Source organism: Lepisosteus oculatus, chromosome 12, assembly GCF_040954835.1.
Source record: "Lepisosteus oculatus isolate fLepOcu1 chromosome 12, fLepOcu1.hap2, whole genome shotgun sequence".
NCBI classification, from domain to species: domain Eukaryota; kingdom Metazoa; phylum Chordata; class Actinopteri; order Semionotiformes; family Lepisosteidae; genus Lepisosteus; species Lepisosteus oculatus.
The window spans coordinates 18,590,755-18,606,139 of record NC_090707.1 but is presented as its reverse complement, the minus strand read 5'-3'; positions in this window follow the sequence as shown (position 1 = coordinate 18,606,139).

Here is a 15,385-nt window from a genome sequence, read left to right as displayed (position 1 = left end):
TTATCATAATGCTTACGACTCAGCATTTTAAGGTCCCTTTAAGTTTGAATAGATGTTTTTTTTTTTCTCAGTTTTATAAACTGAATTAGATTTGGATGTGTATGACAGTGAATGGGTAAGAAGTATTGTTTGGGCTTATTTCAAGTTTCTTTTTAATGGAAACACTGAAAGTTGACAGCTACTGTACATGTTTATACCAGAGCTTTTTATTGCTTATCTAAATCCCACAGTGCTGTCTTTTTTAACATCTAATAAAGCTTCTGATATAAGAATGTGCTTGTTATTAAGCAGACTCATCTTCCAAAATGACTTGACATCTCTACTGTATGTTTCTCATCCCAAGTGTTTGCTGACGTTTGTACAGATTTATGTACTTTTGTGTTCATTACATATAGAGTTAAAACACTAAAGTATAACTTTTAAGGATGAAAAAGTATCGTGAAGATAATTTATATGTAATCACAAAATAGTTATATTTTAACACAAATTAACTACATATTGTACTGTATAAGTGGCTTTGGAAACATCAATCTTACCTCCCTTTGTGACATGTGACATGACTTGTGTCCACATACCTGTATGGTGAAGACTAAACTAACAGTGTTTCTGATCATTATATGGGGTGAGGCCTTTCATAGTCGGCCCTCAAGATGTGCCTACTGTAGTTACTTAAACAACTGATTTGAATTATTCCCTAAACTAAGCTGATGAAACTGGTGGCTCAATTTTTCAAACCCTGTAACCTAATTACTTATTGCTTGTTTAAATCATACATTTTTATACTGCATTCAAAAGACATTGAACTAGTAACTATAAACACTCTTAGATATGAACATATAGACTGATTTGATTCAATAAGACAATTATTATTAAACTATGACATTTCCATTTATTATCTTTAGGGTACTCACAATTTTCTCATCATGTAGTCCTTATATGATAATGTATCATGTTTAAAATCTTTAAATGTTTAGAATTCTCTGAGTAGAATTATGTACTTTCAAGTCCCAATGGCTGCATTTTTTTTATTACACAGTATCTACATTCTAAAGAAGAAAAAATGCTCAAAAAGAAACAAGTTGACTAGGGGAATATGCTAGTTAGGGCAGCTTTTGGTCATAATATTAGAGTAATTTAACTTAAACATCCTTCCAATATAGTTTTTTTATTATTATATTATTATATTTGTTATTCTATTTCTTACAGTTTTATTCAGAAGCAAATCAAAAGGCTTCAAATTTTGTGTGAAGTATCACGCTATTCATCCATCCATTTACAGTCCATTTGTCTTGGGGAGGACATGTACAGTCTTATTTAAATTTAAATTAATATTCTTTGTGTTTGTAGAACCAATGCAGAAAGATAGGTTAATTGAATTTATTAAATTTATTTTAATATTTAAACAAAACATTAAGCTTTTTACTTGCTCTTAAGAATATATCTTATCCACTAATATGTCACTTTACTTTACTGTCAACTGCAATGGACCATCTAATTGGCATTTATGAATAATTGGTCTATATTATGTAGGTTCCATGCAGATAAATGTATGTACTTTTAATTAACTTATTGTTTTGAAGAAAACATTTTATAGGCCTTTGGTGTTTCCATTGAAACATACAGTTTGTAGAAAGACTTTTTTGGTATCATTCTCTTTTATTTTTAACATTGGGGGACGTATCTGGATGCTCTTAGCACAAATTCCTCATCCTACTGTACATAAATAATACTGGGGGTAAAAAGATTGGAAAGACTGGAATATATCAAACCAAAGAAGCTTTCCCTTTTTTTGTGGTGTGGCTACAACATAAAATTTACATTATTTTCTGTTACATTGGAAAAAGACCATTCTTGTAAAATGCTGTTTTCTTTATTTAAGAACATAAGAAATGTTATAAGAAAAGAGGCCAGTTGACCCACCTAGCACATTCGGTAAATAGTAGCTACTAGCTGTTTCTTGTGTAAGGGAGTGCCTTCTGGTGTCAGTTTTAAATGCACTTCCATGTGTTTTCTTCTTTTGCCCTGTGATTCATGTTTCACAGTTTGTTTCTTCTTGAAGTACAGTTTCTCCCTTGTTGCTTCCTTAGAGTGCAGACTGACTGCATACCGTAGACACCATCGGTTCTAATCTGGGCTACAGTATATCATTACCTGCCATCTAATACTGTCTGCACTGGTTAGGCATCCGCTGTCCAGGGTATCCTTTGTTTGCTTTGAACATCAACCCCTGTGATTTACTTATTGCCCGCAAATATGCAGACATGTGAGCAAGAGATACTGTACATCATTTGACCATCATCATTAATAACTCCTGCTTGAAGGTGAGGCCAGCGATTTTGTTAGATTAGTGCAGCCACAGTCACCATTTATGTGGTACATTTGCTGGCTGTTTTAGTGATCAATTAAGTTGATTAATGATTGGTTATTCCAAGTTCCAAATTGATAGTGTATAATAGAAAAATAAAATTGTGTATTCAATTTAATTCAATTAATTTAAATACAAAATACTTCATAGTTGGCCTCACTCAAACCATCTGGTGCTTGAGATGGACAAATGCAAGGTGATTCCTTTTAAGATCATTTTAAGATCGTTGCCAGAAGGTCATTATAAAAGGGAAAAGCATTTCTTGCACCAGTTTCTTGTACTGGTTATAAATAACTCCCCAAATAGCAAGGAATAGGGCTGACCTACAGTACCTCAAGTCTTGTCCTGTACAACATGGTACCACTGCTGTTATAGATATGTACAGTAACACTTGGGGCCCTCTGTGCCTTAAACAACAATGACTTATTTAGGTACAGTTCACTGTTTTTGTTTCAGAATGGAGACAGCTTGATCACATTTTCAGACTGGTTGTTATGGTGTTGACCGCAATCACCTGTGATACAGTCAGTACAGTCCCTTTTAACTTGGAATGGCTGGGCTGTACACATTGTTTTAATGAGACCAGGTGAGGCGTGACTTGATTAATCAAAATCATACCTATTCTATACCTTGAATGTGTAGCAGCAGAATCAAGAAACAGTGGAAAATACTGCCCTCTTGTACCCATTATTGCAAAATGCAATGCATTGTTTCTTAAGTAGCAATTTTTTAATATTATGTACTGTAGTTCAAAAATGGCCCAAAAACTGTCAAACCATTATGCAAGACAACATTTGTTTAACAACTGATAACATTAAGTATGAAGGTCAAAGCATGAACTGAAAAGTGATGTAAACTGCTGTGATATCAGCTTAGCACCGTAAAGTACTGTATAAATCAAATAATTTAGAGACAAATGTTTATCAGAATAAGCCTGTGTCAATAATAGTCTAGGGAGTGAGTCGTTCCGAAAGAAAGGCAGCATCTGCAGAAAAACCGAGCTAACAGTCCAAGAAAATATGCTGCATTTATAACTGATCTGAAGCAGAAAAAAATAAATAAGATGCTGAAATACTACAGACTTAATTAATGAAAATACTTTGCCAGGTTACATTACAAAGCAGTACCTGTTAAATCTACCCAAATAAAAGTATTATCTCTTTCACTGCTTATTGTCATGAGTTATTACAGTGACATAGGCAGTGAAAGAAATTATATGTGTACATAGGAAATTTAAATGGTACTGTAAGTTACACGCAATAATTTATTGAGCAGACTGAACAGAAACTCGTACACATAACACTTGTTTTGCAATAATATATAAAAGCTATTTGTTAGGCATAGACTTCCGATTTCAGCCATGGGGATTAAACTGGTAACTGCCAGTTCCAAAAACAACAGCACTGAATGACACAGGGGGATGAATAAAGTCACTGTTGTGACAGTTTATTCTTACATATAAAGGATTACATACCCTTGTGTAAGCAATGCTTGCTATTCTAAAACCTTATTATTCCCCCTAGTGAAAGGATATAGTCAGTGCAACTTTTCTTCACATTATATGAAACATTATACTATATACTGTACATCCATCCCTCTTTTTTCTAACCACTTCATCCAAATCAGGGGCTCTGGGGAGCCAGAGCCTATCCTAGCAAGCAAAGGGCTCAAAGCAGGATATACCCTGGATGTGATGCCAGTCCAGCACACGGGATAATATATACAAAGCACCGATATAGAATTTCTGGACCGATAACGATAACCAATAATTAACAGCTTGTTGTGGCTGATACAGATACCGATAACGGCAGCGTCACACTACACAACTTTTCCTAGGATTTTCAGTTGTAGCCTTTATTTACATAATCAGTAATCGCAGTGCGCCCATTACCATCAGTTGTGTAGTGTGACACCCCCAGCGACTCAGTCTAGCACTCATAATAGCCTCTACGACTCTCTGTGACTCACTATGGTAAAATCATACAGGTTTGATTTCCTAGTAGCAAGTCGCTAGTCATAGGGGTGGGCTCTTATGTCTGCGACAGTCAACAGCCATTGAGCGCTCAACCAGAAGTACAATGTGGCTACAAGAAAAGAAGGAAAGCAGCACGGCGCAATACGAGATTTGGAACCGTGATGAAAAATCGTAAGGGAATCATGTAATAAGTCATTCCTTGCAATTCCTAGTCGTATAATTTGACACCCTCTAGGACAGAAAAGGCAGCGAGATTCAGCAACTGCAGTCGTTAAATTTGATATGCTCTCAGACTAGAAGTCGTGACAAAGGCTTAATTGATAATTTATCTTTTTTTCATTTTAAGTTCACAAATCCACATTTGATGTGTAATGAGGTTAAGAAAGCTAAAACTCTGTAAAGATGGATCATTGATTAAAAATTGGTGAAAATGTTCCACACCACCAACATTTTCACTCTGCACCAACTGTACTGTACCCAGTCTAGTGCGTCAGTGTGTGCACAAAAAAAAAACTAGTTGTGCAAACAAAATCGGGCGCCACATTATTGGTTGTAATTATCGACTGTAATTCCAATATCGGAACGATAATAATAATTAAAATTTCCTATTTATCAAAGAATAATATATCGGCCTCCGATACATCTTGCACCCGTAATACAAATATATACAGTAATATATTTTTATTTATGCTTTTCAAGAAACTCCAACATGTTTATCAACATTAAAGGCATATACTTCAATGTCTTCAATATTCTAGGTAGGTATGAAAAGTATGAATCCTCGATAGAAAAGCTTTAATTGAAATAGTTTACTATGCCGCTTGTGAATGTTGTTAATGCAGATTTCACCAAAGACCAGCATTTGCAATTTCCTTTACACAGTTATGCAGCATGTGTTCTAAATATTTCCGAAAAAGAAAATCACGATTGATCCAAAAATGTAATACCTGAATAATCTATATAAATTCTATTTTTTAGGTAAACTCTTCCTAAAAAATGAATTACCTTAAGCTGAGTCTCCTCTGGCCAGGTTACCTGCTACAAAGAGGACTCTTTAGACAGACAATATTGCCAGGAAGTGTCCCTGCCATGTTTTCTTCGTCAGGATTTAATTCACACAGAGTAGTATTTGTGCAGAAAAGAAAAGAATGATTACAAAAGAGAAAAAGCTAACAAAAAAACACATTGAGAAGCCACCTTTAAAGGCACTATATAAAATTAAGTTTTAGTATTATTACTAATAATAAAACTTGAGGTTTTTACCATTATATGCAGTATCAACAAATGTTTGATTACACCTCCCAATAGAAAACCTGAAATAACCTTTGATTTAGGTCTGATCAATATACTGTATGATGTTAGTGATCCTACAGTGACTCTGATAAATATATTTATTTAGAGGGTATTGTAAATTGTTATCTGTTATTTTACAGTATAGCCATATGCTCTATAGTATATACAGTATGTACAGATCAGAACATGCATAATTTCTTCAAAATGTGGCACCTGTAACGCAGTGCAGTATGTTACTTACTGTGTGGTGCGTTAGATGTTAGTGAAACGGTTGCATCATTTAATCTGTTTCCCTGCTGTTTATCTTTAAATTCACTTTAATGGATTAAGTTTATATTGAGATATATTAAGCTTATATACTTTATTAAAAGCTATAATGTTTTAACCTTTTCCATAAATGGTTGCTGTCATTATTGTTGTAAAAAAAAGGTGAAACAAAAACAGTTTCTGAACATCATTAATTATATTAATTTATGGATCTAAATAAAATATATTTATATAGTTGGTAGTAGTACCATATTCCACTTTCTTCATATATATATCTGCATCAATTCATGTGACTTGTTCATTTGTGATTATTTTTTAAACATTTGGACGTGTCTGTGCTCAGTGCTAAAGTGCTTATCTATCACCCAGAAGGTCCCGTACTACTAACTTCTATATAAATATATTATATTTAGATCCATAAATTAATATTGTTAATGATGTTAAGAAACTGTTTGACACCTGTCACTGAAAAATGGTTAAAACTCAAAATTAAAAAGATTTTTTTATAGATGCTACTCTTATTTTTTGCATTTATATTTTGCTGCTAGAAAAGTCTGTTTCCACCTGGTGTGATTCCCCCTCCAACATTGTTTAATATCTCTGGAAGTTTATGCAGTTAAGGCCTGGTTTATCGCTTAAATTCAAGCTAAACCCTTGGGCATTAAGTGTAAACCATCAGATGTCTTATACTGAAAATTTATTGAAAAAATAAAAAATATATATAAAGTAACATATTCAGGTTCTTGGGCTTGTGCCATCGCCACTCCCACCCCAGTTCGTCTTGCCAGCTGAGCTAAAAAAGACCTTCTTTAGCCTGGGCAGCCAACATCCCTGTTAAGCAAAGGGCGTATTCGTTACGCTCTCCCCCACTTAAATTGCTGTCCTCAGCAAAGGGCAATCCCATCTAGCTCCTAACACCAATGATTTCGGTTCTTGGGCTTGTGACCTCGCTGCTCCCACCCCCGTTTGTCCCTCCACCATGTGGATGTGAACCCGGGTCTCTGGTGTCGCTCAACAGGGGTATTGCCGACTGAGCTAAAGAAGACCTTCTCTACCCAAGGTTGTCAACATCCCTTATACGCAGGGGTGTATTCGTTACAATAACAATAGTTATAATAGCTATTCCAATTAAATAAAATAGCCTCTAGGCAGTGCTAGAGGATTTTTCATTGCTTTCTTTCACTGCCAGCTTAGCAGCAGCTATGAATTGTTGACCATAGATGACCTCTGTTGCTATCTTAACAAAGCCTTTTTGTTTCTTTTCTGAGTCAGGTTACAGGAGCAGTCACTTCTCCTAGGGCTCTGAATGGTTGAAAAAATAATGAATGACAACAATTTGAACCAATTAGATCCCTTTTAGTCAGACATGGTCATCTTGGTTAGGCAAACAAATTTACTCTTTCGATTTCCATTGACCCACAATGGAATGTATGTAACTTGATTTTCACTGGCGTATACAGTAACATTTAATTTTATTTTGCTCAGCTTTTCATTTTGAGGTTGTATTTTGGTGTGTGAGATTGTTGTTATTATCAGTTTATAATGGCGGTTATTTAAAAAAGCTTTATTATAGTGAAAAAAGACTTCATTTCTCTGTTCCCTTTTCTCTGTTTGTTTTTGAAGATATTGGGAATCACTTTAAAGTTGTTAAAAATAACCCGAATAATTACAATTATGATTAATTTATGTTTAAGTGCTGCAGACGCTGGCGACTATGTTTGGTTTTATCTAAACTTTAGAGAGAATTGTTGTCCTGCCCTGTAGATGACACAAAACATGCTCAGTTTATATTCCATTACAGCAGAAAGTTGAAAAAAAATAAAAACTGGAAAACTCAAACCGATTCACAGCAGATACATCTAAAATTCTGAAAAGCTGCTATAGAGCTGATATGACAGCGCACCCCATCTCCTCTCTGCAGTTGCCAACATCACCCCATTAAACCATTAAAGGTCCCAAAAGGTCCTTTTGGGGGGACAAAATGAATGTTCTGTTTATATCAAGTAGTTCGAACTGGTGGCTGCACATTATAAGTGGGATAATAACATGAAAGATTTACAATTGACATTGCACCTGGAGACAGAAGCAGTATGGGTTCCGAACCTATTCTGCAGTTTTTGTATATGGAGAGGTCACAGTCACAACCTTTATAATAAATGTAAAGAGCAAGAGCAGGGAGAAAATGAAAATACAGCACTTCCACAAAGAGAGGTGACTCCCATGAGGTCTTCTTCAACAGCAAGGTCGGAAAACTAGTTACTGTATATATCAGATTAGTGAGCACATTCTGGGAAATAGTCTTATTTGCAAGTAAAAGTAAACAAAATGGTAAGTGCAGCCAAACTTTAGTGGTATTTAAATTACAGTGATATGCTCATTTTATACAACACCTCAGCAGCAGGTTGCAAAAAAAGAAATTATGGAAAATTAAAAGATTCACAGCTGATACATTTACAATGCTATCATACAGCTATAGGTGACTAGGAAGTGTCTCTTAGGGTTTAGATAAAGTTTGTGACACCTGGCAGAACAAGTGCTTCAAAGCAGAGGGGGTCTTTGCTGAGATGTGAGGGGTCCCGAATCAAGAACAAGACAATTGTTAAGTTTACCTTTAAGTATACCTAGGTAACTAAGTTGTGGGCTAATGATTTTCAATGAGCAGTCCAGAAACACCCTATATAAGTCGCATTAAGACCACAGAAGTAAATACCACTAAAGTTTGGCTGCACTTACCATTTTGTTTACTTTTACTTGCAAATAAGACTATTTAGCATGTAGAGATGGTGTTTTTTTTATTTTGAGATTATGAATATTTTTCATTGATAGGTGTGCAGCTCAGCCAAAACTGCAAAACTGGGCCAAATTTGTTTTTCCAGAAAGCAACAAACCAACCTTTTCCCAGCTTTTCAAAATGATCCTAAAGCACAGCAAATATATCACAAAATGTCTAGGTGTTGTCAAACCCTAACCCTAGCTCGGGCTCTCCTAGAAAATACTGTACTGTATATCTATCACGGATGTCGGATGGGACAAATCGTGGAATGGCAGGAGAGCGAAAAAGACACAGATGCCATTGCACATGCCTTAGGAGAAGTTTTGTCTCAAATGCAGGATGGACAAGAAAGAGTCATCGCATACTTCAGTTAAACAATTACTGGACCTGAACTGAACTACCGTGTTACTCGCAAGGAACTGCTAGCAGTAATCTGAAGCATTGAAGGTTTTCAACATTACTGGTATAGTAAAACAGTTTACAGTGTGCACAGATCACTCAGCTTTATAGTGGTTACTTTGATTCCAAAACTTGGAAGGACAGTTAGCTAGGTGGATGCAACATCTGAAACAATTTGACTTACTATAGGACACATTGTACAATGGAAAACATCTGGGGTAAAACACAGTTGGAAGGACATTTGTCACCTGCGCCAGTAAATAAAGGCATGCTGGGCCCGGTGGGACAGCTTGGAGCTCAGTTTATTGCAAATACCAGTTTCTAGCTCCAGAGAGCTTAAGAGATGAAATACTAACATTGTGTCACAATTTGCCCACAGTAGGACATTTTGGTGTCGGTAAAACTCTGAATAAGGTGAGAGAACACTTCTATTGGGTGAATTACTGGCAGGATGTGGAGAAATGGTGCAGGAAATGCACTGTTTGTGGAGCCAGGAATGGTCCTAAGAAAAAGCCAAGACACACTGTGGGTAACTGCATGGAAAGGGTAGCTATAGACATTGCCAGGCCTTTCCCAAGAATGTTTTGAATATTTATTGGTGTCTATGGACTATTTTTCTAAATGGCCAGATGCTTATCCAATAAGGAATCTGGAAGTTAACATTGTAGCTGAAGTACTGGTAAATCAGATGTTCACTACATTTGGGATCCCTCTGGGTAGAAATCTGCAGAATTTCAGAGAGTGTGTCAAATTTTAGGAATTCAAAAAACATGTACCTCACCATTATGATCATGGTCCAATGGAAAGCGCACACGCACACCATCATCTCTAACACATCCAACTATCTTCCCTCCCAACCAAACAACACCTCCCTCCTTATCTTTTTACATATAAAATAGTTCACAATTCCATAATTCAGTCAGACTGTTCACAAAGGAAGGAGAAAAACAGATATATCCAAAATAACATTTTACCACTTATCTTTTACCCTTTTCAAATAGAAAATAACTATGGAATTTCCCCCTTTACACATGCACGTGGCTCTTCCCTTTACAGTATAAATATGCCTCTAGCGGTGGGGGTTAGGTTTGGCCCTTCGAGACCACCATAGGCTGACACAACCCAGAAGTCTCGAACAACAACAGACGAGCAAACGGTAAGTATTTAAAGTGAGAGCTCTCTCTGTTCACACAATAGCAACATTCTAACGTATGGACAATTGCTATGTATGCTTCTTTATGTATGTACCTGTAGACTGTAAACATGATCCATTACGTGGTGCAGTAAAGTATTTACGTACTATCCCTACCTGTATGTTTGCGAAACACTTGAACATCTACTGTATAGCTTTTTGTGCTTTGTGTATATTCCGATTTCAGCGGGGGCAGGGTGTGTGGGGAAAGGTTTAGGCTGTAATTGAATTGGGGATGTGTATTCTTCACACCTGAAACGTTATTTTCTCGGAAAGCATTTTTTTCCCTTTTTAGCTGGTCATTTGCTCCCTACGTGAATTCTCGTTACTGACTGAGAAAGGTTTAGAGAGCTTTACAAGTCATGACTTTCTCATCCAATCAAAGGTTTGATGTTTTTTTTTATTTTGAAAATCTTGAAATGCAGCTGTGAAGTAGAGTTAACAGCTTCAGATTTAAAAGGATATTAATAATATCTTCCATGCCGCATTAACATTAGAATGTTCTTATCAGTGTAAAAAGAGGCGATACACAACGTGTCTCCTCTATAAATCTTTAGTTTACATATAAATTCCTCCAGAGCCATACAACATTGTCCAACAATACTCTTCTTGTGTCTTATTTCTAGTTTAGCAGGGTTTACGTGATAAGCACATTGCTTAATGGGGATGACATTACCCACGTCTATATCACTGTACAACACAGGTTTGAAACCGCGTGTCTGATAATAAAACAAAGTGCATTCCAGTACATACAGTTACTGCATGATTTCTTTATCCGTTTCAGCTAAATGAGGGGAATTAAATGAGTCAGAATCATGGAGTGCCAATTGTAAAAATAACCCTTCTTCCCTCCTTTGTTTGACTTAAAGAATTTCACGAAGAAATCCTTAATCACAATACCATCACTAAATTTATCCAGATACACAAATTCACGCCAGAGCCAACAACAAGCTATAATAGTGGACTATTTTTATGTATTCACTATATAAGAAACAAACCGAAAGTAATACTCTGATTGCGCTTTGAAACATTGGGTGCAGTGCTTTGTCCATTACCACTACAAGGACAATAAAAGTATTTTAAAAAGAAACAGATGCCAAATTATTCCCATAATGTCCACCTGTGATATTTTAGCTGCTTAGTTACACAATTCCTTATTCATATAACTATCAAGTAATGTTAAATCACTGCAACATTTATCTTTCTACAATAGTGGCAAGTGGTGTTCTTAGTATGTATTCTTAGAAAAAGATAAAACATTATAACTTTTTATGACATTATTAAGCTTACAATATAAGCTTAATAATGTTAGAACAAGCATGTTAAAGACTTTGATGTATAAAATACTTATAAATAATTACATTATTTATGAGGAAGGTTGTACTTTTGTCCAACTGAGCAATCTTGCTTTTATAAAATATACCAACTTTTTAATCTTAAATAATTAACAGTTTAACATTATTAAGTCTAAAGAGTGTACAACTTAAATTCTTAATTAGAAAAAGATTGTCCCTCTGCAGTGACCAAGATTTGAAACCAGGCTTTTTCTGGCGACAGCTCAAATGCTGTACATGAAATGTTAAGCTTTATTAGCTCCACCTGGTGGTTTTACAAGGTGCTTCCTGGTGCTATTACCTTAATTCAATTAAAATGTGGTATAATGTGGTATGGTGTGCCTCGCCTACTCTGTTTTAATGCAGCGTACTCCATGCTTTTGAATGGCTGGATCTGTATCTAACCTTGAGTGGTAAATGTAATCCTACCCTGTAAAAGGCAAAAAATATGCTCATTTAATATGCCTTTTCAGCAGCATTGTTGCCAAAACCTAAATAATGCCGAATTAAGAGATTAAGAGCAGATGCATTTAAAATGCTGAAATACTACTAGTGGGAATGTTTCTTCAAGTTGGAGACATTTGGCTACCTTTTTAAGCACTTTATTAGCAGGTCCGGTTGTTGAGATTAGTTCTTGAAGTGCCCGAGCTAGGGTTAGGGTTTGACAACACCTAGATATTTTGTGATGCATTTGAAATGCAGGAAAAGTGTTGGTTTATTGTAATCTTAAAAATAAAATTTTGCCCAATTTTGTTGCTTTTTGTGAGCCCCACTCATGTCTATTCAACATGTTAACAATAAAAATGTATTTCTACATGCTGAATCCTCTTATTTTTGTGTTTGAAAAAAATAAATGGAAATGTATTATCCAAACTCAATGAAGAATTTATATTTACATTTTATACTGAAGTAATATTGTCTAATATTTTATTTCTACAACCCAGAGAAAAAAGTGTTTTTTGTATACTAATTTTAACTTCATCCCCAGTCCTGTTCACCTAAATCAATTAAAAGTTACAAAATAAAATCACATAACTTTGGGTAATTCAAAAAAATGTCACATAACTTTGGGTAATTCAAAAAAAATATTCTTTCTTTGAAGTTATTGTACGGAATGTTCCAGGTCATAATTGTCTTTTCATGCAATTAGGCATCATTAATTAAAAATGATACACTTAAAAACAATTTTATATGAATGATTTCCAATTCTAAAAATTGCAGTCCACTAAAACATACAGTAAGCTTAACTTTAAAATTCAAGGTTAAAGCAGTAACTTTATGCAGTTTATATAAAAGTTAAATTCATGGGTAAAATGAAAATTCTCAAATTCTGAAAGTCTGGAAATCACATGGTCTCAGCTCACGGATGTTAGAAGAAAGAATATGCTCCAATGCTAAAACATATTTTAATTCTTTATTTCTGCCAATGGAGTGACATTTCAACGACTGAGTCATGTAGCTTACTGTTTGTTGAATAATGCTGTTAGAATTTAGTTTCATAACTTGGAGGTCAGAAATCTACTGTATTTGGATGCCTTTCACATTTTACAGCCTACATTCTGTTTGATTTTTTTTTTCCTTAGTAAAATTCCAATGAATAACCCACAGATACAAAGTTTTCTAGATGCATATTTCCTAATTCTGATAAACCTAAAAATCTAGCTAAATATTTTTAATGCAGTACCATTATGATACAATTCTCATTTGTGCACAATTTTGTGCCTTACTTTGGGGAAATTCTGCCCACAGCTGGTACAGTATGTGGGTCAAAGCTGGAATCAAATTTTGCTTTTCCACACCGCAAATCTGATCTGTTTACAAAAAACATCAATATGAGCACAAGAACAAAAAGGAAAAATACATCGACATTGATAGTTTAGCTTTTTTAAAAAGATAATTCAAAGAAATGGCCTTTGGATAAAAACCAGAAAATGTTTCCTGTCTGAATTCTTCCTTTTAGGTCTGTGTGCAAATTCTAAGGCAACATTCTTGAAATTATGAAAGATTATGAAATTATGAAAAGACTTTAAAAGCATTTTCTTAAAATTTAGCATAAGAGACATGGAAGACAAGGAGCAGACATGATGCAAACGCAACAGTGTCGATGAGAATATGTTTGCAGAAAGGTTGAAATGAAAGCATGAAAGTTACTCACCTTTGAGGAACTAGTAAAGTCAGTAAATCTTTGGCCAAGATTACAGTCCAATTTTCTCCACATTGTGCTTTGTGTTCAAAGTGCAATTCGTTTGAAATCACACTTGTTCTGGGTCTAAGCACTGAATGTAGTTTCAAAAAACATCAGGTGCGTAAAATGTTAATATTCCCAGTCATTTCTTTGGGGAACAGAGAATACTCCTGTTTACATTTGTTACCCATGCTAGATGATGTGCTGTTTTCCACATTCCTTCACCTAACAGTTTGGACCTGGGGTGCTGTCTGTGTGGAGATGTACAGTACAGTATGTTCTCCCTAGTTTCCTGTGGGTTTTATCCAGGTGCTCCAGCTTCCTCCCAACAGTTCGAAAACATACATTGTAGGTTAAATGGCATCTAGGAAAATTGTTTCCTAAGTTGTGAGTGTGTGCATGTGTGTGTCTGCCCTGAGATGGACAGGTGTCCAATCCAGGGTGTACCCTGCCTTGTTCCTGTTTGCTTGCCAAGAAAGTCTCTGGCTCTCCTGCAAACCTGAATTAGAGGAAACCGTTAGAAAAGGGGTGGATACATATGAAATTACTGATGGCTGAGTGAACTTGGCTGTTGTCATTCATCCTAAACCATCTTAATGAACTTATTTATTTATAACCTCTATATATTATGTAAATTTCCACTGTTAATATCCATGGTGCTATTTGGGGGACAGTGAAGGAATAGGGCACTGTTGCTGATGCAGTCAAAGCTTTTTTACAAGTGTGTTTCATTGTAGCTGTTTGGCTGTATATCAAAGGACCTTAGTTCGGAATTTGGAGGAGAGTACTCCTAAGGAGGATGGTTAAAGGATGTTAATACAGAGAGGGGAGTGATTTTCAATTTTGTTGTGTTTTGGGGAAAAATAAAAAAATGTTCACAAAAAAGGAATAGATGGTTAAAAAAACTTGTTTCAAATTAACTTATAACAAACCATTTAGCCACAATTGTTTTTAAATTAAACTATCTGAAGCATTTATTTATTTTTACTGGGAGTTCTACAAAGCAAAATTTAGGTTTAGTTCTGTGAGGAAACAGACCTGAGGAACAGGTCTATTTAAGAGCTCAGTTGTTAAGATGAAGTGTGTTCACTGCATTATTGTTAAACACGACTTTATTGATAAATTGTATAAACCTCATTCCATACCAAAACTTTGATATGATACTGATTAATTTTAAAATGTCTTCAATGATGAGCTGTATTTTTTTCAATGATCACATAAAAACCAAACCCTTTGAATTTGTGAACTTGAGCTCTTTATGCTCTCCTGCTGAATATGTTCAACCAGGTATGAAACAGGAAAGACAGACGTTTAGTTACCAGGCTTCTACTGCTGTCATTTTTGACAACTGCACTGGGTGTTCCAGATCTGTGCACATTTTTACTCATGGACCAGAGACTTCTTACTTTTATTAATTTTATAGTGTGTAGGCCTACTTCCAGCTATGATAAAGTGTTTGAGTGTTTAGTGTGCTGTGCTTGCGTGTTACCACATGCAGTATCAGCATGTCATAACATACAATGTATACAGTAATACATTATTTGTACATGTATATCCTGATACTGTAAAAAACTTATGAGGCATACAAAAGTACAAAACTAA